The sequence below is a fragment of the Lithobates pipiens genome, unplaced genomic scaffold (assembly GCF_037356315.1).
Source record: "Lithobates pipiens isolate NorthernLeopardFrog02 unplaced genomic scaffold, aLitPip1_a1.2 Scaffold_8, whole genome shotgun sequence".
Taxonomy (NCBI): domain Eukaryota; kingdom Metazoa; phylum Chordata; class Amphibia; order Anura; family Ranidae; genus Lithobates; species Lithobates pipiens.
The window spans coordinates 602,639,117-602,662,866 of record NW_027507903.1 but is presented as its reverse complement, the minus strand read 5'-3'; the positions used below and the strand labels follow the sequence as shown (position 1 = coordinate 602,662,866).

The window sequence follows — 23,750 nt, the reverse complement described above, 5'->3', positions numbered from 1 at the left end:
GTACCGTAGCACCCTAGACAGACCAAGTTACCAGTCCTGATAAAGAGCTTTGTGGAACAAGTGAGTTGTGAATGATTAGCAGACTGCAGCAGAAGGGCAGCAGTCAAGTATAATATTCTTTCTATATTTGGAAGAAAGAATATTATACGTGTACAAGCCTATTACCGTACCACTGATACCAGTCCTGAAAAGAACCTTTGTGGAACTAATAGTAACAGCAAGTCTTTAAAATTATCCTCACTGCCTGACACACTGCTTCCTGCCTGTCCCTATACAAATTGGCAAAAAAGAGTAGGCTGGAACGATTAGCTGGAACAGCTCTTTTGTGGACCTGATAGTAACAGCTAATGATGATGATGATGATGATGATGAAGAAAGACTAATCTGGCTGAGCTGTCCCTAAAATAGCAGCATACAGCGCTCTGTCCCTTTATCTAAACTGACAAAAGAAACTCAGGCTGCTGACCTAACACCTATACCAGTCCTGAAAAGAACTTTTGTGTACCAAATAGCTAGCGTTTTCTCTGTCCCTACTCCACACAGGATCCTTTCCCTACAGTGACAGAAGAAAGAATGTAAAATGGCCACCGGATCGGGTGTATTTATAGGTTAGGGGGAATGTCCAAGTGTCCATGAGCTGTCATGTCTCAATTGGTTGTCCTGTAACACATGATAAACGTGTCACGAAAGGTTAAAGTTCTTGTATACATTAAACACGTAAGTCCGCCGGGGCGAACGACGGAAAAAGGCGTTCGAACCCGCGGACGGCGAAAGTCGGAAATTCGCCGCGAAACGACCGCCGGGCGAACCGTTCGGCCATCACTAATGGGGTTCCCCTTAATATTCATACCAGACCCAAAGGGCCTGGTAATGGACTGGGGGAATCCCATGCCCTTCTTCTTTTATCCGGAAACCGACAATTCATTATAGCCGCGAGTACTTTTAAATTACTTTTTTTTCCTTTAGAAATGTCATTTTGTGCAGGGACTCTTGTAAACACGGGAAACATGTGCCACTTTACAGGCATACTATAGACACTCCCCAGGTACAAAATTTAAAGGAATATTTCACTTTTATTGTTTCACTTTAAGCATTATTAAAATCACTGCTCCCTAAAAAACTGCGTTTTTAAAACTTTTTTTTGCATTGATACATATCCCCTGGGGCAGGACCCGGGTCCCCAAACACTTTTTTATGACAATAACTTGCATATTAGCCTTTAAAATTAACACTTTTGATTATTCACGTTCGTGTCCCATAGACTTTAATGGTGTTCGTGTGTTCTGCTGAATTTTTTGCCTGTTTGGTATGTTCTGGTGCGAACCGAACTGGGGGGGGGATGTTTGGCCCATCCCTAGTGTCCAGTACATGATATCATTACAATGAGCATTTCCAATACTCACATGACTGTAACAAGCACTTCAAATACTTGTGTAAATGGTAGCAGATATTTCAATAGTGAATGATATGAAGCAAATGATATAATAGCAAATATATAAAGATAATGAACATTTCTGATAATAATGAGAATGTGTGACATTCATAGGTCTTTTTATTGCTCAGTCTATATATTCTTTGCACAGTTACTGCACATGATGTTTGAAACAGTTGTGACCTATTAAATATGAAGCAGTGTGAGTGGGTGCCCTTGTCCTGTACATGGAGTCAGCTTGTTCTCTTCTGTCAGTCTCAGGTGGACGGAACATTGAGTCGGCTCTCGTGGGCACTCTGGTGGTTAGCGGATTCTTCATTTTCGGATCGCTTATCCTTATCTGTCACATCTGCTGGACGAAGAAAAATTCTCGGTAAGGTTTTGTGATTGAAAACTATCTTGAATTGGTTCCTTAAGACAAAGCAAAATGAAGAGAAATGTGTTATTTTTTTTATCATAATAGGATGGTCAGAGATGGATTGGTAATCAACATCTATCTCTAGTTCCCCATCGCCACCTCTCGTTCGCTCTCTCTCTCTCTCTCTCTCACGCTCTGTCTCTTGTTTCCCGTCTTCATCTCTCTCACCAGCTTTTTCTTTCACACACTTTCTCTATCTCTTGTACCCCATCACCATCTTTCTCTGTCTCTTGTACCCCATCACCATATTTCTCTGTCTCTTGTACCCCATCACCATCTTTCTCTATCTCTTGTACCCCATCACCATCTTTATCCATCACTTGTACCCCATCACCATCTTTCTCTGTCTCTTGTACCCCATCACCATCTTCCTCTGTCTCTTGTACCCCATCACCATCTTTCTCTATCTCTTGTACCCCATCGCCATCTTTTTCCATTACTTGTACCCCATCACCATATTTCTCTGTCTCTTGTACCCCATCACCATCTTTCTCTATCTCTTGTACCCCATCACCATCTTCCTCTGTCTCTTGTACCCCATCACCATCTTTCTCTATCTCTTGTACCCCATCGCCATCTTTTTCCATCACTTGTACCCCATCACCATCTTTCTCTGTCTCTTGTACCCCATCACCATCTTCCTCTGTCTCTTGTACCCCATCACCATCTTTCTCTATCTCTTGTACCCCATCGCCATCTTTTTCCATTACTTGTACCCCATCACCATATTTCTCTGTCTCTTGTACCCCATCACCATCTTTCTCTATCTCTTGTACCCCATCACCATCTTCCTCTGTCTCTTGTACCCCATCACCATCTTTCTCTATCTCTTGTACCCCATCACCATCTTTTTCCATCACTTGTACCCCATCACCATCTTTTTCCATATTTTGTACCCCATCACCATCTCTTATTTTATCTCTTGTACCCCATCACTAGCTTGCTCTCTTATTTTATCTCTTGTATTCCATCGCCATCTCCCCCTCTTATTTTATCTAATGTACCCCATCACCATCTCTCTCTCTTATTTTATTTCTTGTACCCCATCACCATCTTTCTCTCTTATTTTATTTCTTGTACCCATCACCATCTCTCTCTCTCTTATTGTATCTCTTGTACCCCATCACCATCTCTCTCTCTCTTATTGTATCTCTTGTACCCCATCACTATCTCTCTCTCTTATTTTCTCTCTTGTCCCCCATCACCAACTCTCTCTCTTATTGTATCCCATGTACTCTATCACCATATCTCTCTCTTATTTTATCTCTTGTACCCATCACCATCTCTCTCTCTCTTATTGTATCTCTTGTACCCCATCACTATCTCTCTCTCTTATTTTCTCTCTTGTCCCCCATCACCAACTCTCTCTCTTATTGTATCCCATGTACTCTATCACCATATCTCTCTCTTATTTTATCTCTTGTACCCATCACCATCTCTCTTATTTTCTCTCTTGTACCCCATCACCATCTCTCTTATTTTCTCTCTTGTACCCCATCACCATCTCTCTCTCTCTCTTATTTTATCTCTTTTACTCTATCACCATCTCTTTCTCTTACTCTCACTCTATGTACTTTTTTCCCCTCACCATCTCATATTCTTGTGTTCTCTTTGTTTTTCATCTCTCTCGTCCTCTCACTGTTTCTATCTTGTTCCCCATCAGCATCTCTCTTTCTATCTTTTTCTTTGCCCCTTCTAGCAATCTACATGTACCATTATAATTACACTATTTATGGAACCATAAAAACCATTGATCCATAATGTAAATGGTGTTTATGTTTTTCTGATCATATTAATGTACTTGTCTAAAAATGAATGCAACAGACAATTCCGAGAAGAAAAAGACTGTAGATGAGAATCACACCTACACTAAAAAGACACAAAGTTTAACCACAAGGTATATTTTTGCTGCAAACTATTTTCCACTTCCTGTGTCTGTGCTGAACTTCACAAATTACTGACATTAAACAGTGCGATGATTGTGTGATCGTTATCGGTGTATATATATAATATTATTATATAGTGTCATGAGATTATTATCGGTGTATATACGGTATTATTATATAGTGTCGTGATCATTATATAGTGTCATGTAATCATTATTGGTATATATATATATATATATATATATATATATATATATATATATACGTTATTATTATATAGTGTCATGTGATCATTATTGGTGTGTGTGTATATATATATATATATATATATATATACAGTGTTATTATATAGTGTCATGTGCTTATTATCGGTGTATATACAGTATTATTATATAGTGTCATGTGATCATTATCGGTGTATATATGGTATTATTATATAGTGTCATGTGATCATTATCGAGTATACGCAGTGTTATTATTATATAGCATGGTGTGACCATTATCGGTGTATACACAGTATTATTAAACAGTGCTGTGTGATCATTATTAGTGTACAGTCAGTATATTATATTTATACAGTGAGCTCAGAAGTATGTATCAAACGGAATTTAGGGGTCAGGAGCAGTGGCGGCCCGTCCATAGAAGGCGCACAAGCACCGCCCCCCCCAACCCATGCGTCCGGCCCCCTGATCTACATATCAGGGTGGCAGGTGCATGGATTCCAATGGGGGGGCAGGCTCAGGAGTGGGTAATGTATATACTACAAGGATCAGGAGTGTGCTGTGTACAAAGTTTTATTGTATACAGTGTGCAGAGGTCAGGAGTAGGGTTGCCACTTTTTGTTCAAGCCAAACCCAATACTTTGGCGGCGCAGTCTTTTTTTTTTTTTTTTTTTAGTATACACTATAGGATAACAGACCTGGGGCACCTTTGGGGGCATCAAAGAGAATAGGAATGCAGCGCGCATAGTGCCCCCTTATTCTCTTATTCTCCTGTCAGGCCACATTCCTGTCTGAATAATGTGTCCAGGTTTCAGGGGGATGGAAACCCAGACCCATGATTCAAAACCCAGACCATTCGGGTGAATTCCAGACAGGTGGCAACCCTAGTCAGGAGTGTACAAAGTTCAGGAGTATGTTATGTATAGAGCATGCAGGGGTCAGTAGTGGGTAATAGACAGAGTTCAGGGGTCAGTAGTGGGTAATAGACAAAGTGCAGAGATCAGGAGTGGGTAATAGACAAAGTGCAGGGGTCAGGAGTGGGTAATAGACAGAGTTCAGGGGTCAGTAGTGAGTAATAGAGAGAGTCAGGAGTATGTAAGGTACAAAATTCAGGCTCAGCAGTGGGTAATGTATATAGAGCAAGATTCAGGTGCAAGTGATGTACATAATGCAAGAGTCAGAAGTGGGTAATGTACATACAGGCAGTCCTTGAGTTAGGCCGCGTACACACGCGGGGACTGTTCGCCCAACTTTGTCCGTCAAACAGTTTCGGCAAACAGTCCGCTCAAACTTAGCATGGACGGACATGGCCACACACGACGGACGAACAGTTTGCTGAAACCGTGCGCGATGACGTGAACGGCACGTACGACGGGACGAAAAATATGACGTCCTATACACTGCATTATAACTTTCGGCGTGAAAATCCTTTCTGAGCATGCGCGCAACTTTGTTTGACGAACAAGCCTACACACGAGCGGACTGTTCGCTGAAACAAGGTTTCAGCGGACAGTTTTTCGGAAATTCCGAAAAACCTTGTCCGTCAAACTGTCCGCTGAAACTGTCCGCTGAAAGCCCACACACGAGCGGACTGTCCGCCCAAACACTGTTCAGCGGACAAAGTTGGGCGAACAGTCCGCCCGTGTGTACGCGGCCTTACAGTTACTGTAGGCTTGTTCTTAATTTGAATTTTTTATGCATGTTGGAACAGGTATATTTTTTAAGTGCATCTCCAGCCCAAAAAATGTATTTAAATTTTTGGGATAGCATAGAGAAGGGTTAACACCCCTGTAAGGTTTGTTTTGCCATCTGTGCCACTGTTCAGAAGATTTCATCTCACTTTCTCTGTCCCTGCGACAATTAGAGAGAATTTCCCTTCCTAGGGGTAGATTTCCTCTCAATTCCTGTTGTCTCCCTCCATTCATAAGTAGGAGTCATTTGTAAGTCAGATGTTTGTAACTCGGGGACCGCCTGTAGTGCAGGGGTCAGGGGCAGGGTTATTCAGAAAGCACTCCATTCTATTCTATTGTAAATTACCTAAACAATGTTGTTTCACAAACCTGATTGTCATACAGCCAATCATAAATGCTAAAACTCCATGAACATAGCATATATAGCATGTATAGCATTCTTTTCCTATAAAAAAGACAGGGATTGTAGGGAATCTTCAGCTGCGACGACAGCAGCATTGTCCTCCAATATGGTTTTAAGAATGCAAACCACACTACACTGGTACATGTAAAAGTGTTCTCATGTGTATATTCCTTGCCACGGTCCTCACATGTACATGGTACACCCCTCGGTGCCTATCCCTCCTTCCCACTTGGGCAGTAAAGCACTAATTTGCCCAGGTAGATCCACCAGAAGACCATAGGTGTGCGCAGACCGAGGCATTAGCGTGTGCACCCAAAGCTCAAACACACGTGTATGTGTGTACACACACACACACACACACACACACACACACACACACAGCTTTTTTTCTTAGAGAATAGGTGCAGGAACTCTCCCTTTCTGAGTCACCTCTTTTCTCCACCCCCTACCCACCTATGATCACCATTCCTTGGTTTCACCCCCTTCCCATCTCCCAGTACTGCCTTTTGTAGAGAATATAGAACTAAGTATCATTTTGTAATTTGTATGGAATTTGGTAATAACAAGAAAAGCACTAAAATAGATCCCCTACAGCCAGTAAAAATAGAGCCCCCCCCCCAGCACATTCCCTGATCAACAATGGACCACCTGCAACAAAATTCTCCCCAATAGGCTCTTGGCAGTAGTAGTAGTAGTTTATTTTTATTTATTTTTCATCATCATTTTTACATTTTTTCTATTTTTTACAATTTTATTTAATAATATATTTTTATTATTATTTATTTTTTCTGTACAATTTTTTAGGAGCTCCATTGGGGGAGGGGGGAGGGGCTTTGGTGAGATATCAGAGGTCTAAACAGACCCCTGATGTCTCCCTTTTAAGACAGAGATTCTCCAGTCCCTTCTTTTGCAGCCAAGCAACAGGGGGAATCTGTGCAGCACAACGTGATTAGGGTGTGCAGAAGAACCTAAAGTGGTGGGGAAAGAGGCAGCAAAAGCCTCCATTGAGCGCCAGGACAGAGATCTGGATAGCCTGCAGCCTGTGACCCACTTTCTTCAGCCAGAGTAAGCAGATTCCCAGTGCCAAGCTAGACGCTAGGGAAGAGAAGGACCGCTGGCATGCACAGTCTATCTTGAATCTGCAGCTAGGCTTTGTAGTGCAAACAGATGCTCTGTGATGGGGGTAGTTTGGACCCCCATATTCCCCCTCCTTTATCTACATCCCCAGCATGGTACTCGGTCAGGCATGTTATAGGTCTGGGTCTCTCGAGGATTCCGAACCCCAGCATGGAGCCCCAATGCGGACTCAGCCAGTCTCAGCTAGGCTTAGCTACAGACATAAAGCCAGACCCGGAACAGCCTGCCCAGCACAGAGGCCAGTGTAGCAGCTTTCTGGATTTGAGTGACCACTTAAAGGGGACTGTGTGTGTACAAACCAGCATCACACCCAAAGCTACAGAGAGGAAAGTAAAGTGCAATACCTCACATGTGTGGGACCAGGGGGAAGCTTAAAGGAGTTGTAAAGTCAGAAGGTTTTATATCTTAATGCATTCTGTGCATTAAGATAAAAAACCTTGAGTGCGTGTGTATCAGACACCTCAACACCCCCCTATTTACTTACCTGAGCCCATCTCTCTCCAGCGATGTCCACAAATGTCTAAGCCAACCGGGACACTCCTCCTGATTGGCTAAGACACAGCAGCAGCGCCATTGGCTCCCACAGCTGTCAATAAAAGTCAGTCAGCCAATCAGGGTAGAGGGGGGTGGGGCCGGGTCGGGGCTCCGTGTCTGACACACAGAGCTATCAGTGCCCCCATAGGAAGCTGCTGACTGTGGGGGCACTTGATAGGAGGGCGGGGCCAGGAGCAGCAAAGATAAGAGATAAGATATAAGAGAAGGACTCGGGCTGCTCTGTGCAAAACCAACTGCACAGAGGAGGTAAGTATAACATGTTTGTTATTTAAAAAAACTAAAACAAATAAAAGCAAGACTATAAAATCACTTTAAGTGCAGAGCAAGTCAGCCAGGAGCCATTGTATCTCTACTTTTGGCCTAGAGCAGCCATGTGCCGTCTCTTCAATGTACTTTTGTTATTGCTGCATCATTATTCTCACTATTGCAGCTCAGTTCTACAGTTTGGATTAGGAGTAGCCAGAGATGTTGGCAGGTCCTCATTTGCTGTCTGGAGTTTACAGATCTTCAAGTCCTGGGTATCCCATGTACCCCAATCCCTATCCAAGTTTATCGTTCTCAAAATAAACAACCTAAACCAAATTCTTTAGGGTCTTTCTTGAGCCATTCGGAGAGAGTGTGGAAAATTCCTGGCTATGGGTGCTGTGGCTTTTTTTTTTGTACATACAGTACATGTAGAAATGTATGTAGAAAATAATATATCATTTTACATTTTGACCATAGATATGATTCAACATGCTTTCTAAATGTTATTAACAAATGCATGCCTTTCTGAAAGCCATTGTTTACTCAGTGTACTCAGACGTGTTCAGTCCACCTTTACATAAGTACATTTACATAAGTGACAAACAATCCAGTGTATTTTATAAATCACTTACGGTATCACTAAAGGTTATAATGAATTTACTGTAAGAATTACAAATCGCCCCCAACTACACATACTACATTGATACAGAGGCTTTACTGTCAAGGAGAATTGTTGGGGAGCAGATCAAAGGAAAGTTTGCTGCAGTCTAAGTTTGGAGTAGTTAGTCGGTATGTGCTCAGTATTATCTACTCTTAGTATAATCTTTTATAACTTTTTTGTTTTTAATCAGGAGGATCTTTAATCTGAGAGGGGTCACTCGAGAAGTGTGGAACAGAGCTCAGAGTTCACAAGTTCCATATACAAGAAATTCGCCCTCAGTCAACCTTGCATACGAACCTCCCATTGAAGCAAATCTTTTAAATAATGAGGCAACACAGAGGCCACATACTCAACACGGAGAACCGGCAAATCCACAGCCTTTTGAAGGCCCACCAACAAGAGCTTCAGAACAATATCAAATCTCACTCCCAAGGAACCAGTGGCTTTCTGAAAGTTCTCTGCCGGTTGATCCTCCTCCCTACACAAGCTCATCTTCAGTTCCTCCCCCAAGGATCCATGTTATACCAGAACATACATCCACAGAGAACCATATTTACAGCAACATTCGGCGACAAAACAGGCAACGCCTTAAGATGCCCCATTTGCAAAACACCCAGAACGAGCCAGTTGGGGACCAACCTGAGATGTTCCCTTATGCAAGTTCAACTCAATCATCATCTGGTAACTCCTACCATACCACATCTGCTCCTTGTCTGTGTGGAGACACGTCCTACTTTTCTGAAGACCCTGCTTCTTTACAGCCACCAAGATTACATGTTCCAATGACACCGGAGCCTCTTTTCAGCACCATTAACCCTATGTATCACAGTCGACCTGCCTGGGAATCCCAGCCAAGCAAAGCCCACTTTAAGTACCCACACACAGCACTTTCTTAAATCACTTAAAGGACATTAAACATGTATCGATTATTACTGGGGCTTAATTACCTTTAGATTTCTACATTAAATATTCTTTGGGAAATTTGATTGTTTACTGACTTATTAAAACATTTCAGGAACTTTTTGGTAAGGTCTCTTGGCAATGTTCCCTTACCCCCACACCTTGCTTGGTTATTTTTATTTTTATTGATTAGTAGAATTACCCACCCCTACATGAGCTCTTTCTTGGATGCATGGGATGTCCTGTTGGCAGGAATAAAATGTTTACAGGTTGCCATGTCCACAACATAATTAAGAGACACGCTTTAAACTTATTTTGTCCAATTCGTATTGAAGAATATTTTTTTTGGAGGACTTGTGTTTTAAGTCCATTTTGCTCTTTCAGAGACAGATCATACACAAATCAACCTATGCACAGGGCAATAGCCTACAACCTCCATTATTCTGCAGTAAACCAGGGGCATAGTGCAATTATTCAAAGATGTGACCCTGCCAGTACTTGTAAGCACTAGGCAGGTGGTGTATGAAGTGAGTACATTCTTCTCTGTGCCTATTGCAATCCATTCTACCATAATCCATCTCTGTCTTCGATGGTTGTGGTTTGGTGGTGGCAAGCTTTCTTGATATAGGGGACCTCAAGTGTGGAGGTGGACATCCCCAAAGGGTCAGACATAATATTCAATGAATGGAACGTTATGGAAAGCTGTTATTAGACATACAAGAAATAGTCAAAGACCGCAAGCATGATACAGGCGATGGTCAAAGACTGCAAGTAGTATGCTATAGAAAATACTCAGAGACTGAAAACATACAGCAGGGGATGGTCAGAGACTATAGAAGATAGTCAGACACTGACCATGCTACAGGAGATAGTCAGAGATTATGTACATGCTACATGAGCTAGTCAGAGACTACAGTGCCTTGAAAAAGTATTCATACCCCTTTGAATTTTCCACATTTTGTCATGTTACAACCCAAAACGTAAATGTATTTTACTGGGATTTTATGTAATAGACCAACACAGAGTGCCACATAATTGTAAAGTGGAAGGAAAATTATAATTTTTTTTTTTACAAATATTTGAAAAGTGTGCCGTGCATTTAGCCCCCCCCCCTGAGTCAATACTTTGTAGAACCACCTTTCGCTGCAATTACAGCTGCAAGTCTTTTTGGTTATAACTCTACCAGCTTTGCATATCTGAAGAGTGAGATTTTTGCTCATTCTTTGCAAAATAGCTCAAGCTCTGTCAGATTGGACGGAGAGCGTCTGTGAACAGCAATTTTCAAGTCTTGCCACATATTCTCAATTGGATTTAGGTCTGGACTTTGACTGGGCCATTCTAACACATGAATATGCTTTGATCTAAACCATTCCATTGTAGCTCTGGCTGTATGTTTAGGGTCATTGTCCTGCTGGAAGGTGAACCTCCGTCCCAGCCTCAAGTCTTTTGCAGAATCTAACAGGTTTTCTTCGAAGATTGCCCTGTATCTGGCTTCTTCCATCTTCCCATCAACTCTGACCAGCTTCCCTCTCCCTGCTGAAGAAAAACATCCTCACAACATGATGCTGCCACCACCATGTTTCACGGTGGGGATGGTGAGTTCAGGGTGATGTGCAGTGCTAGTTTTCTGCCACACACAGCGTTTTTCTTTTAGGCTAAAAAGTTAAATGTTGGTCTCATCTGACCAGAGCACCTTCTTACACGTTTGCTGTGTCCCTCACATGGCTTCTCACAGACTGCAAACAGGACTTCTTATGGCTTTCTTTCAACAATGGCTTTCTCATTGCCACTCTGTCATAAAGGGCAGATTTGTGGAGAGCATGACTAATAGTTGTCCTGTGGACAGATTCTCCCCCCTGAGCTGTGGATCTCTGCAGATCCTCCAGAGTTACCATGGGCCTCTTGGCTGCTTCTCTGATTAATGATCTCCTTGCCCGGCCTGTCAGTTTGGGTGGATGGTCATGTCTTGGTAGGTTTGCAGTTGTGCCATACTCTTTCCATTTTCAGATGATGGATTGAACAGTGCTCTGTGAGATGTTCAAAGCTCTGGATATTTTTTTTTATAACCTAACCCTGCTTTAAACTTCTCCACCACTTTATCCCTGACTTGACTGGTGTGTTCCTTGGCCTTCGTGATGCTGTTTGTTCACCAAGGTTCTCTAACATACTTCTGAGGGCTTCACAGAACAACTGTATTTATACTGAGATTGAACAACACACAGATGGACTCTATTTACTAATTAGGTGACTTATGAAGGCAATTAGTTCCACTAGATTTTATATCAGAGTAAAGGGGGGTGAGAACAAATGCACGCCACACTTTCAGATATTTATTTAATTTTGAAAACTATTTATCATTTTCCTTCCATTTCACAATTATGTGCCACTTTGTGTTGGTCTATCAAATAAAAGCCCAATAAAATACATTTACGTTTTTGGTTGTAACATGAAAAAACATGGAAAATTTCAATGGGTATTAATACCTTTTCAAAGCACTGTATGTGCATGCTATGGGAGATAGTCAGAGACTATGTGCATGCTATAGGCATACCTCCCAACTTTCTCAGATGGGAATGAGGGACACCTATTAGCAAAATGTTCCCTGCCATGCCCCCCTTAATCACTTCAATACCAGGCACTTAAACACCTTCCTGCCCAGACCAATTTTGAGCTTTCATCGCTGTTGCACTTTGAATGACAATTGCGCGGTCATGCTACACTGTACCCAAATTAAATTTTTATAATTTTTTTCCCACAAATAGAGCTTTATTTTGGTGGTATTTGATCACCTCTACGGGTTTTATTTTTTGCTAAACAAATAAAAAATTTTGTTTCAGTTTCAAAACTTTGTAAATAAGTACGTTTTCTCCTTCACTGATGGGCTAGACTGATGAGCACTGATAATGCGGCACTGATGGGCACCAATGAGGTGGCACCAATGAAGTGGCACTGATGGGCACTGATGGGCGACACGGATGGGCACTGATAGGTGGCACAAATTGGCACTGATAGCTGGCATGGATTGGCATGGATGGGCAGTACAGATGGGCATGGATGGGCGGTACAGATGGGCATGGATATGCGGCACAGATGGGCATGGATAGGCAACACAGATGGGCATGGATGGGCACTGATAGCTGGCACGGATGGGCACTGATAGGCGGCACAGGTGGGCACTGATAGGCGGCACAGGTGGGCACTGATAGGCGGCATTGTATTATGTTATACTGTACTAATGGATGCCAATCAGTGCCAAACAATAATGCATGCCAATCAGTGATGCCCATTGTGGGAACTGATTGGCATCCATTGTGGGCACTGACTGGCATCCCTGGTGGTCTAGGGAGGATTACCTTATGCTGGGCATCCCTGGTGGTCTGGTGGCATCCCTGGCGATCCAGTGTGGGCATCCTCGGGGGGGGGGGGGGGCTGCGCTGATAATCGATCAGCACAGACCCCCCGTCAGAGGAGCAGCCGATCGGCTCTCCTCTACTCGCGTCTGACAGACGCGAGTGAGGAAAAGCTGATCACCGGCTTTTCCGATTTACAATGTGATCAGCCGTGATTGGACACGGCTGATCACGTGGTAAAGAGTCTCTGTCGGAGACTCTTTACCGAGATCGTAGTTGCGGGGTGTCATACTGACACCCCGCAAAAACGATCGCCGCTATGTGCGCCCCCGGGGGCGTGCAGCGGCTCAAAATCCTGATCACGTCATATGATGTCCGATCAGGATTTTGAAAACACTTTGCCGCCGTGTATCTGCTATAGGGCGGGTGGCAAGTGGTTAAAGGAGGACTGTACAAAAAAATAAATGATTGGTTAAACCCACAAGTGCTTTTTTACCGCTACTATTCCTTTATACTGGCCTTTCGGATTTAGAAATGCAGCAATTTAGGAATTGGATGAAAGGTTTTGCACTGGGAAACACATTTTGAAAGATAAATAGTACATTTTACATACAACAAGGGCTGTTACTGATTCATTTTCGTGTTCGATTAATCGACTTTTTTCGATTAATTATGACGCACATACAGATCCAACAACTTTTAGCTGATCCCCTTGCATTGCAACTCTGCATTAGTCAGTGGTAAATGTGGTATACACTATATACAATCACCCAACACTAGTTAGTTTCCACAATCCATGACTTAGCTTCACAGTTCACACAAATACGCTTTAAATTCAGACTGTAGCACTGACGCAAGTCATTTTTTTTCCCACAGTAGCGTGACAATCCCTCCACCTCTAACTAATCACTCTCACCTTATGGCATGGACCCCTGTGCAAACAGGTGGTGATGCAAGCGGGTATCAAAAGGGTTAACACGGACCATAAACTTCTCTCACATCTCCTTAGATCTCAGCAAGGACGCCGGGTCATGGATAGAAAGAAAAGATCTAAGTGCTCACCGCTTAATTATAAGATTTCATTTTTGTGTTCAAACACAAACTACTCACATAAGATGATAAAAACACAGCATGTAAAGCCGACAATCGTGTTAGTTCTGTAGGGCAGCAGCAGGTGATGTCATGCCTAGCTCCTCCCCCGTACGTGTTGCGTTCAATCAGAGCTTCGACGTCACCGGACTCCTCCCTCATTTCCTTCATTAGCAGACGGAGGCACTTGGGGAAAGGGGGAGGAGTCCAGTGACGTTGAAGTCCATGACGTCACCGGATCTCCGACGGAACTCCCTGAAGACCCGGAAGCTGGCGGAGAGGTGAGTACCGATCAAAAGAATTTTGATCAATCAAAAAAATTTACGATTAATCGAGGAATTAATCTTTAATTTCCACAGCCCTGACTAAAATGAGGGACAAATGAGGAGGAATGAGGGACAGAGGGACATTGCCCCGAATGAGGGACAGTCCCTCAAAACCAGGGACAGTTGGGAGCTATGCTATAGGAGATAGTTAGAGACTATGTGCATGCTATGGGAGATGTTCAGAAACTATGTACATGTTATGGGAGATGGTCAGAAACTATGTACATGTTATGGGAGATGGTCAGAAACTATGTACATGTTATGGGAGATGGTCAGAGATGGGAGAGGTTCAGAGACTATGTACATGTTATAGGAGATGGTCATATACTTTGATCATGCTATAGGAGATGCTGGAGACAGGAAAACAGGCTCCAGGAGACCATCATAGACTAGGGACATACGGTATTATACAAGACTGCTAGAAAAAAATGCTATTGCAACCCCCTTTACAAATCAATGCTGCCACATTTGACTCTCAGCAAGATCCATATAAAAATTCAGAGGAGATAAAAATAAAAAAAAGTCAAAAAGAAAATAGATGGACAGCATGGGAAAAAAAACAAAAACAAACAATTTATCTACCATTATATTTTGCTATTATATTATTTTTCAATCACTGTCTTAAGCAAGCATCTAGGTCAGGAAAACCCAGACTAATGACCGCACAATAAATTCCAAAGGGCCACAGCATGGGCTCCAGGTCTGTAGTAATGCAGCATACACACGATCGGAAATTCGGCCAGCAAAAGACCGATGAGAGTTTTTGGTCGGAAAATGCGATCGTGTGTATGCTCCATCGGACTTTTGCTGGCCAAATTTCGGGCAGCAAAAAATTGAGAGCAGGTTCTCAATTTTTCCATCGGAAAAAGTTCCTATCTGAAAATGCGTTCGTGTGTATGCAATTCGGCCACGCGAAAACTCATGCATGCTCAGATTCAACTACGAGACGGAAGCTATTGGCTACTGGTTATTGAACTTCCTTTTTTTAGTCCCGTCGTACGTGTTTGGTGTGACCGTGTGTATGCAAGACAACTTGAATGAAATCTCTTCGGAAATCCGTTGGGAAAACCCTCAGAGCTTTTCCGACCAAAATTTGGATCGTGTGTATGCGGCATTAGTTTATGATTTACTTTTGTCAGAAATGCCAAAACCCTGCTAAACGGGTCACTGGGAATTGAAATGCTACCTGTCAGTACGTGTTGGAGAATAACTGAACATGTATTTAACCAAAACAGTTTATCTTCATCCTCTATGAAAATTGCCATTTGGGTTTCTATTGCATGTAATTTGGTCTTAAAGAGTCACAAAACTGCTGGTAAAAAACACAAAAAAATTAATACTTTACATACTTGCAGTGACAAAATACTTTTTTATTCACTTGCAATTAGATATAAGCATGACAAACATTTTTTTTTTGATTCGTTAATCTAGTCATTTAGCTTCATTAAATTCGGGTGATACATTCAATTTGCATTTGGAATTCGTATTCTGAATCTTTAGAATTTTCTTTGAAATTACCGTTTTCTTTTTCGTTTCGAAACGTTCGAATCGATACATTTTAAATCTATTGAATCTAAAACATTCGATGTTTCAAAGTGAAAAATCTTCATCAAATGATTACAATGACTCTTTAAATCACCCTTGGCTTAATAAATAAGTATTGGCTTAACAGTATTATATCGAAATTTACTCTAATAACATACACAGTCTTTGATTTCAGCAATATGTGTAGTTAGAATTCGACTGGAGTTCAATGCAAAATTCAATTCGAATTTCAGTGCAAATTTTCCGAAATTTCCTTTTATTATATCTGGTAAAAAAAATTTATATTGTAATTTGGGTTTTCGGATATATCCAAATCTCCGAATAAGGACAAATTCATCAGAATATTAATTTGGAACGAAACTAACTGCACATATCTACTTGCAATGTGACTTTGAACTTGCTAGAACCTTTGACTGGTCATTCCCAAACCTCAGCCCCTACCCCTCCTTTCACATCCTTACATATCATCTCTTCCCTGCTGGGAGTGTAACTGTCTGTGCTGGCCCAGCTACTCTGCCCCTCTCTAGATATTCTTTTATGTAGCTGCTAGGGGTGGAGAAAAGGGGAATGTGGCCATATTAGGTCCATGATATCACAGGCATCCCCACCCTTTTGTATATCTGTAGACCGTAGCTCATTGGTCCACCAATACAAACCCAACCCAAACTCATCCTTGGTAGAGATACTGTATAAGCTGTTAAACTATCTTGACTCTTTACTCTGGAAAGCTCTCACCACTGTCTCTCTAGGCTGTGGGCTGTGGGTGGGTCCTCACTGTCTAGGCTGTGGGTGGGTCCTCAATGTCCTTAAGTACAATGCAGGAAAGCTGGTCCTGCATTACACTAAGGACAGTGAGGACCCACCCACGGCCTAGAGAGCCAATCTGCTGGTCCAGCAAGAAAATTGTTCCTGATTTGAAGGGACTGTTCCCCTTTTGGATCAGAGTCCCTCTTTCCTTCCCATGCTTCCTAATTTTTTGTATTTTTATATGGACCTCTATAAAAAATGCACTATTTATCCACCAAAAAGTGTTTTAAAGTGCTGGGGTGGGGGTGATGGGTCTTGCTGCATTATTATTATTTTTTTTTTAGTCCTGGAGTTGTGTTTAAGGTTTCAGTGTTGGGTTATGGCACATATGCTTACATCTTATGAAATGTCAGCTGTATGGTTCAGTGACCTCCCAGTTGTTGATTTTTTGGTATGCCTGTAACCATTGTATATATGCTTGTTTATGATATATATTGTTTTTCTGATAAACTGATAACAATTTGCTATGCATCACACTTGTATTAAATGTATAATATCTTTGTACTGACATCTAGTGGCATCCATTGTAAATACAATTTGTTTATTATTGTATTTCTGAAGTGGTACAATCCAGTTTACCTATGTGTTTAGGTTAGTTGATTTGGACTAGGGTTGCACCGATACCGGTACCAGTGCTGATACTAAGCATTTGCACGAGTATTCAATACTTTCAGGCTCAGTTCTTTCACCTGACAGCGGAATTCCCACACCGACAGTGGGAATGTAAAAAAAAAAAAAAAAGCCAGCAAGTATCGGTTGTTAAGGAGCGGGGCCGCGGCGTCCTTAGCAGCCAATGATCCGTTCAGCTGTCAGTGGGGTTCTCCTGTTGACAGCTGAAGTGTAAACTGAAGTCCCGGCAATTGGAGCTGCGAAAAAAATTAAAAAATAAAAGCAGCCGGGCAATGTTTATCAACAACATTGCTCAGCTCTCAGCCAAAGATAAAAAAAGAAACATTGTTTATTTTTGTATCCTACTTTTTTTCCTCATCTACAGATCAAAGGAATCTACTTATATCTGCAGATGAAGTCAGTTTAAAGCAACCTGTCAAGTAAAAAAAATTGTATTAAATGTTCCTCTGCTAAACCCCTTGTTAACCCTTAATTTATGCTAATCAGCCTTAACCACTTCCCGACCAGCGCACGACGATGTACGTCAACAGAATGGCACGGGCAGGCATATTGGCGTACATGTACGTCCAATCTTCAATGCCGCCTTGCCATCGGGAGCGCTGTGAGTCCGGTCGCGGGACCCGCAGACTCGATCGCCGTGGGCATCCCCGCGATCGTCTCACGGGACGGCTGAATGGAGGAAATGCCGTGTAAACAGCATTTCTCCATTCTGCCTAGCAACTAGTGAGGCTGATCTCTGCTCCATGTGATTGGAGCAGAGATCAGTGTTCACTAAATGAAAGCCCAACCCCCCCACAGTTAGTAACACACCCCTAGGAACACTTAACCCCTACACTGCCACCCTCTGGTTAACCCCTTCACTGCCAGTGTCATTTACACAGGAATCACTGCATTTATATAGCAGTGATTACTGTATAAATGAACATGGTCCCAAAAATGTGTCAAAAATGTCCGATGGGTCCCCCACAATGTCGCAGTCACAATAAAAATCGCTGTTTGCCGCCATTACTAGTAAAAAAAAAATAATAATAAAAAATTATTAATAAAAATGCTATAAAACTATCCCTATTTTGTAAATGCTATAACTTTTGCGCAAACCAATCAATAATCTCTTATTGCGATTTTTTTTAACCAAAAATATGTAGAAGAATACGTATCGGCCTAAACTGAGGGAAAAAAATGTTTTTTTATATATTTTTGGGGGATATTTATTATAACAAAAAGTAAAAAATAATGCGTTTTTTTCAAAATTGTCGCTCTATTTTTGTTTATAGCGCAAAAAATAAAAGCCGCAGGGGTGATCAAATACCACCAAAAGAAAGCTCTATTTGTGGGAAAAAAAGGACGTCAATTTTGTTTGGGAGCCACATCACACGACCGCGCAATTGTCAGTTAAAGCGACGCAGTGCCGAATCACAAAAAGTGGTCTGGTCTTTGACCAGCAAAATGGTCCGGTCTGAAAGTGGTTAAAGAGTAACATTCCCCTCTGGGTGATCTATTACAATGATTTAAACAAACTTTTTTGCAGATTCTTACCTTTTGTTATTCTGAAGAAATTCCTGTGTGCTTGTCTGTGCCCATGTGCGTGAGTCTAATGGGAGTGGTTTCATAATTATCAACCAGTGGTGCACCTGCAGGGCTCTAATGAGGAAACCTGCTGGGCCTGCATTCCTTTAGACGTGGTTTCCTATTGGGAGTATCTCAGCAAAAATTACATTTTTGTTGCAGGGGATGCCTGAAATCTGACTTGTATCTTAGTGCAGACTTCTATGTACAGAACACCTCCAGGTAGCCATATTGCATTGCATTTTCAGAAAAACACAGCGCTGCAGGTAATTTTTAATAAGATTCAATTACAATATAACTTGTTTTGCAATTGTATATGCTATATTATTTTTTCATTATTTCCTATTTTTTTCCTCACAAAACTGGAGTCACCATTTAATTAACTTCTTATTCTCCTCCTTTTAATTATTATTTTCCTGCTGATTTTTTTCTTTGTTCACTTCTATTTTATAAACTATTAATAATTAAAACTTTTTTTTTTTTGCTTTGTTCGTTGGTATTGTTACACACTTTAATATTTACACATTTCACGTTGAAAAAACCGCAAAATACATTTTTTTTAATTTAATTTGTAAATAACTTTTCCATGCTTTATACCATTGCTGACAGCTGAAGTATAAACAAAACAGATACGGTAGGTATCAGTAATTGGCACTAAAGAAAAGTATCGGTATTGGTGCATCCCTAGTTGGATCCATATTCCTCATGTTTCCATGTTCCATATTCCTCATGTTAGTTTTCGGCCTTCACATTGGACACAAGGTATAGAACAGGGGTGGCCAACCCGCGGATTCATTCCTCTTAGGCCACTATACAAGTCATCAGGTGTGCTGCTGTCCAATTGGACACAGAGGGTGACCCCTGCGTTCATCTTTAGTTGAGGGGGTAGAGCTTACATAAAACCCTAGCCGACTGCTGTTGGCATACATTCTGAGTGGGGGCCGCGGGCCGCCCCAGCCAAAAATCTGAGTACCAGCCGCCACTAGACAGGAACCCAGTGGTCAGGGAGAACCTAGCACTGGGATAGGTTCTAGAGGAGGAGGGACAGTGTAGGGATCAATGCAAACTACTTTAGAGATTTCTCTCGTTTGAGCTTACTGCATTCCCCCTTTGTGATAGGTGCCCATCAGCCTTGGCCTTCCGCTCCCTTGCTGGAGTTCAGTCTCCTGTATAAGGCTGGGTTCACATACACTATATTACCATATAGTGGGACATCTGCATTCACATAAAGTTGGAAGCCTGAAATGGTCCAAAATGTCTTGGTATGCTGATGTGGTGTTAGTTGGAGGAATAGTGTCCCATCATTGGTGTCAGTGGGAGGAATAGTACCCCATCATTGGTGTCAGTGGGAGGAATAGTGTCCCATCATTGGTGTCAGTGGGAGGAATAGTGTCCCATCATTGGTGTCAGTGGGAGGAATAGTACCCCATCATTGGTGTCAGTGAGAGGAATAGTGTCCCATCATTGGTGTCAGTGGGAGGAATAGTACCCCATCATTGGTGTCAGTGGGAGGAATAGTGTCCCATCATTGGTGTCAGTGGGAGGAATAGTGTCCCATCATTGGTGTCAGTGGGAGGAATAGTACCCCATCATTGGTGTCAGTGGGAGGAATAGTGTCCCATCATTGGTGTCAGTGGGAGGAATAGTACCCCATCATTGGTGTCAGTGGGAGGAATAGTGTCCCATCATTGGTGTCAGTGGGAGGAATAGTGTCCCATCATTGGTGTCAGTGGGAGGAATAGTGCCCCACCCATCATTGGAGCACAGGTGTGTCAGGTCGAATGTGTCTCTGGAGCTCCTCCAGCTGATCGGTGTGAGAGGGGAGTGGTGGGGAAATCTATCCCAGCTCTCCTGGCCCCTTTCTGGGGAAGCCATGGAGGCAAGCGGGGCCTCTCCTGCTGGAAGTTCTCAGCCATCTCCTGGCCGATCGGGTGACATGCCTTCCTGTGGACAAGCCGATCTCTCTGCCCCTGGTGAGGACGAAGGCTCGCAAGCCAATCGGGAGCAAGTGGTGGCCGGGATAAAGGTCCTAAATCGGGAGAGGGATAAGCTTTACAAGCTATGAGCGGAGCTGAAGCATCTGAGAAGGCAGCGTGAGGGCTTACACAGCCAGAAACGTGGATCTATGGATCAGGAGATCCAATTGACCAATGTCCGTGTGGATCATCAAGAGACCATCGTGGCCATGATGGAAGGCAGAGAGGGGCCCTTCAGGGAGAAATTTGTAAATGACAGGAGGTTTGGAAGGATGACAAGGATGGAGGTGGAGGAGGAGACCCCCAATTCCGCCCCCCCTGCCCCCCCAGGGAGAGGTAAGCAGCCCCATGCCTTCCCAGGACTCAGGAGGCATGCTGAGGGCCATCCAGGTAATGGAGTCTCCTATGCGGGGGGATCAGTTGGTGTTTAATGAGGAGGACTATTCGGATGATGTACCTGATAAGGTAAAGCCAGCAAGGCCCCATGTTGTGGATAAGACTGTTTTTGTGCCTTTCACAGATGATGACAATGTGCCTAATAACAGTCAGACTGCTAATGCTGTGTGCAGCAATGTTGTGCCTGCTGATGCTGCTAATGCTGTGTGCAGCAATTGTGTGCATGATGATGCTGCAATGCAGCAAAATTTACATGTAAAAAGTGTAATTTCTGTGGATGAACTACAGGTATCAGCACAGCCCATTAACCCTTCTTTAGCAGAGTCCAAAGCTGTTTGCCCCACTGCTGCTGAAGACTCTACAGCACAGCATCAGGAGACAGCTGGTACTGCAGCAGTAACTGTGACTATTCCTGATGGGAGAGTGAATGTTTCTGGGACTGATAACAATCACCCCAGCACTAGTGTGATGGACAATCGTCTTGCTGCGGATTCTGCTAATTCACTTCAAACTGTTAATAATGACAATGCTAATAATAATAATGTACAGACTAATGTGACTTCAGTGTGGGGCCTTGGCCCTGATAAACCTACATTTGCTCAGGTGGTACGCTCTTCTCCTGGTAGCTCCGCTCCCAAGCAGGGTTTTCCCCTACAGCCTACAACTTTGGGCCCCCCCGGGATCTGGTCTTGGGTCTCTGGCTTCTGCTGGGGGTCCCAGACGTAATGTAGTAATTCTGAAATGGGAAGGTGGTGCAGTCCCTCCAGCGCGGCGTGCGGTGGTGGATCTCATTTTAGAAATGGGTTTTGAGGCCAATGACCTGTATGCCTTTATACATGTAGCTGGGACACGGGATTATACAGTTAGCTTCACCAGGCCAGAGGGTCTTGACCTGTTCTGGGAGCGATATGAGGCTCGGTGCAGGTCAAGACCCGAATGGGAAGGTCTGGCTCCAGTTGCCATCTCTCAGAGGTCAACAGTTAAAAAAATCACAATCATTCTGACTAATGAGAGCGTCCCCGCTCGGGATTTAGAGGTTTGGTTGCGGAACTATGGGGAGGTTTTGATTAAGCCCAGCAAAATCCTTGATGAGCGTAACATCTGGACTGGGGGTTGGTCAGTAACAGTCAGGTTGGCCAGGGATGGGGATGTTGCCCGTTACCTACCCTCCTCAGCTTTTATAGGGAGGGATAGGATGACTATTTTCTACCCTGGTCAGCCGAAGCTGTGTCACCGCTGTGGAGAAAAGGGGCATTTGAGCTCCTCCTGTTCAGCCTTGATATGTTCAGTGTGTCAGGGTCATATGGCCAAGGACTGCACTGATATGATCAGGTGCAACCTGTGCCTGCACCTTGGCTGTCCCTACAGCAGATGTCCTGAAGCCTGGCACAATATGAAGAAGGCGGTAATGGATGACTTATCTGGGCTGGACGGGATGGAGGGTGAGGCTCCTGGTGTACCATCCTCCTCTGCGGTGACTGACTCCCCTGGTCCTGCTCAGGATCCCTCTCCAGTTCCTGTGGCCACCCCTCCTGTGTCTGTAAGTATTCCTTCTGTATCTGTCTCTGTGTCCCCCCAGCCTACTGTATCCTCTCCTCTTGTGTCAGAACCTTCCAAGTCTGTGCCCCCCATGTCAGTTACCCCCCCCCCCCCTCTAAGTCTGTCTCAAAGGGAACACCACCCCCACCAGGAGTGGTAGCAGGTACTAAAAAGGTCACTTCTTCCTCTGTAAAGGAGTCTTCTGTGAAGACTCCAAAGAAAAACAAGAGATTATGGCATCTCTGTAGCTGACCTGCAGTACCTGGAGGAGAGAAGGAAGGTTGGGAAGCGGAAGCAGGTGATGAGGACGGAACGGGCTCCAGTGCCTGTCTCCAACTGTCATAGGACCTCTGAATGGTATATTTCTTTATCTGGAGCTTCTTCGGTGCAAAGTTATTTTTGCAAGAGACTAGGCTCACCTCCTTGGCAGATATTCATATGACCAAGAAAGAGTGGAGGTATGGTCCATCTTACTGGTCTCTTGCAGCCGAGCCTTACGGCGGTGTGGCGGTGTTGTTTAAAACCAGCATGGTAAATGTCCGGCGGGTTATTGAGGTGGAGATTGGGAGATGTATGGTCTTATATGTCCTTGTGGGGGGGGGGGGGGCAGGACCTGCGCCTAATTAATGTTTATGGGCCGCGCACAAAGTGGGGCAGGAAATGCCTTTTTACAAGGATCAAGCCATTTCTTTTTACACCCCGGCAAGTGGTCTTTGGAGGTGACTTTAATACAGTAACTAGGCCCAAGGACAGGAAGGACTTCAAGGACAGACTGGGATATGATAGCGTTTTTTTAAATAGTATGGTTAAGGATGCTGGTCTTGTGGGTGTGCACATTAAGCACCTCCCGGATGACACCGGGTTCACCTTTCATCGAGGTAGTAGTCAGAGTAGGATAGATAGGGTTTCCTTTGAAGGAGACCTCTGCTTTCTCGCCCCCAGTGGTGCAGGCAGTAGAGTTCTCTGATCACTGTAT

At 43.3% G+C, this 23,750-nt stretch overlaps 1 protein-coding gene across 2 annotated transcripts in view; it reads left to right on the top strand.

Moving 5' to 3' along the window:
- LOC143961301 (calpain-5-like) overlaps positions 1–9,561 on the top strand; it is a 102,519-nt gene extending 92,958 nt beyond the window's left edge. For both annotated transcript variants that reach the window (XR_013270443.1, XR_013270442.1), the window contains 2 exons: positions 1,688–1,805; positions 8,841–9,561. The gene's annotated coding sequence lies outside the window, so the exon portion shown is untranslated. The remainder of the gene's footprint in view (positions 1–1,687; positions 1,806–8,840) is intronic.
- The last annotated feature ends 14,189 nt before the right edge of the window (positions 9,562–23,750 follow it).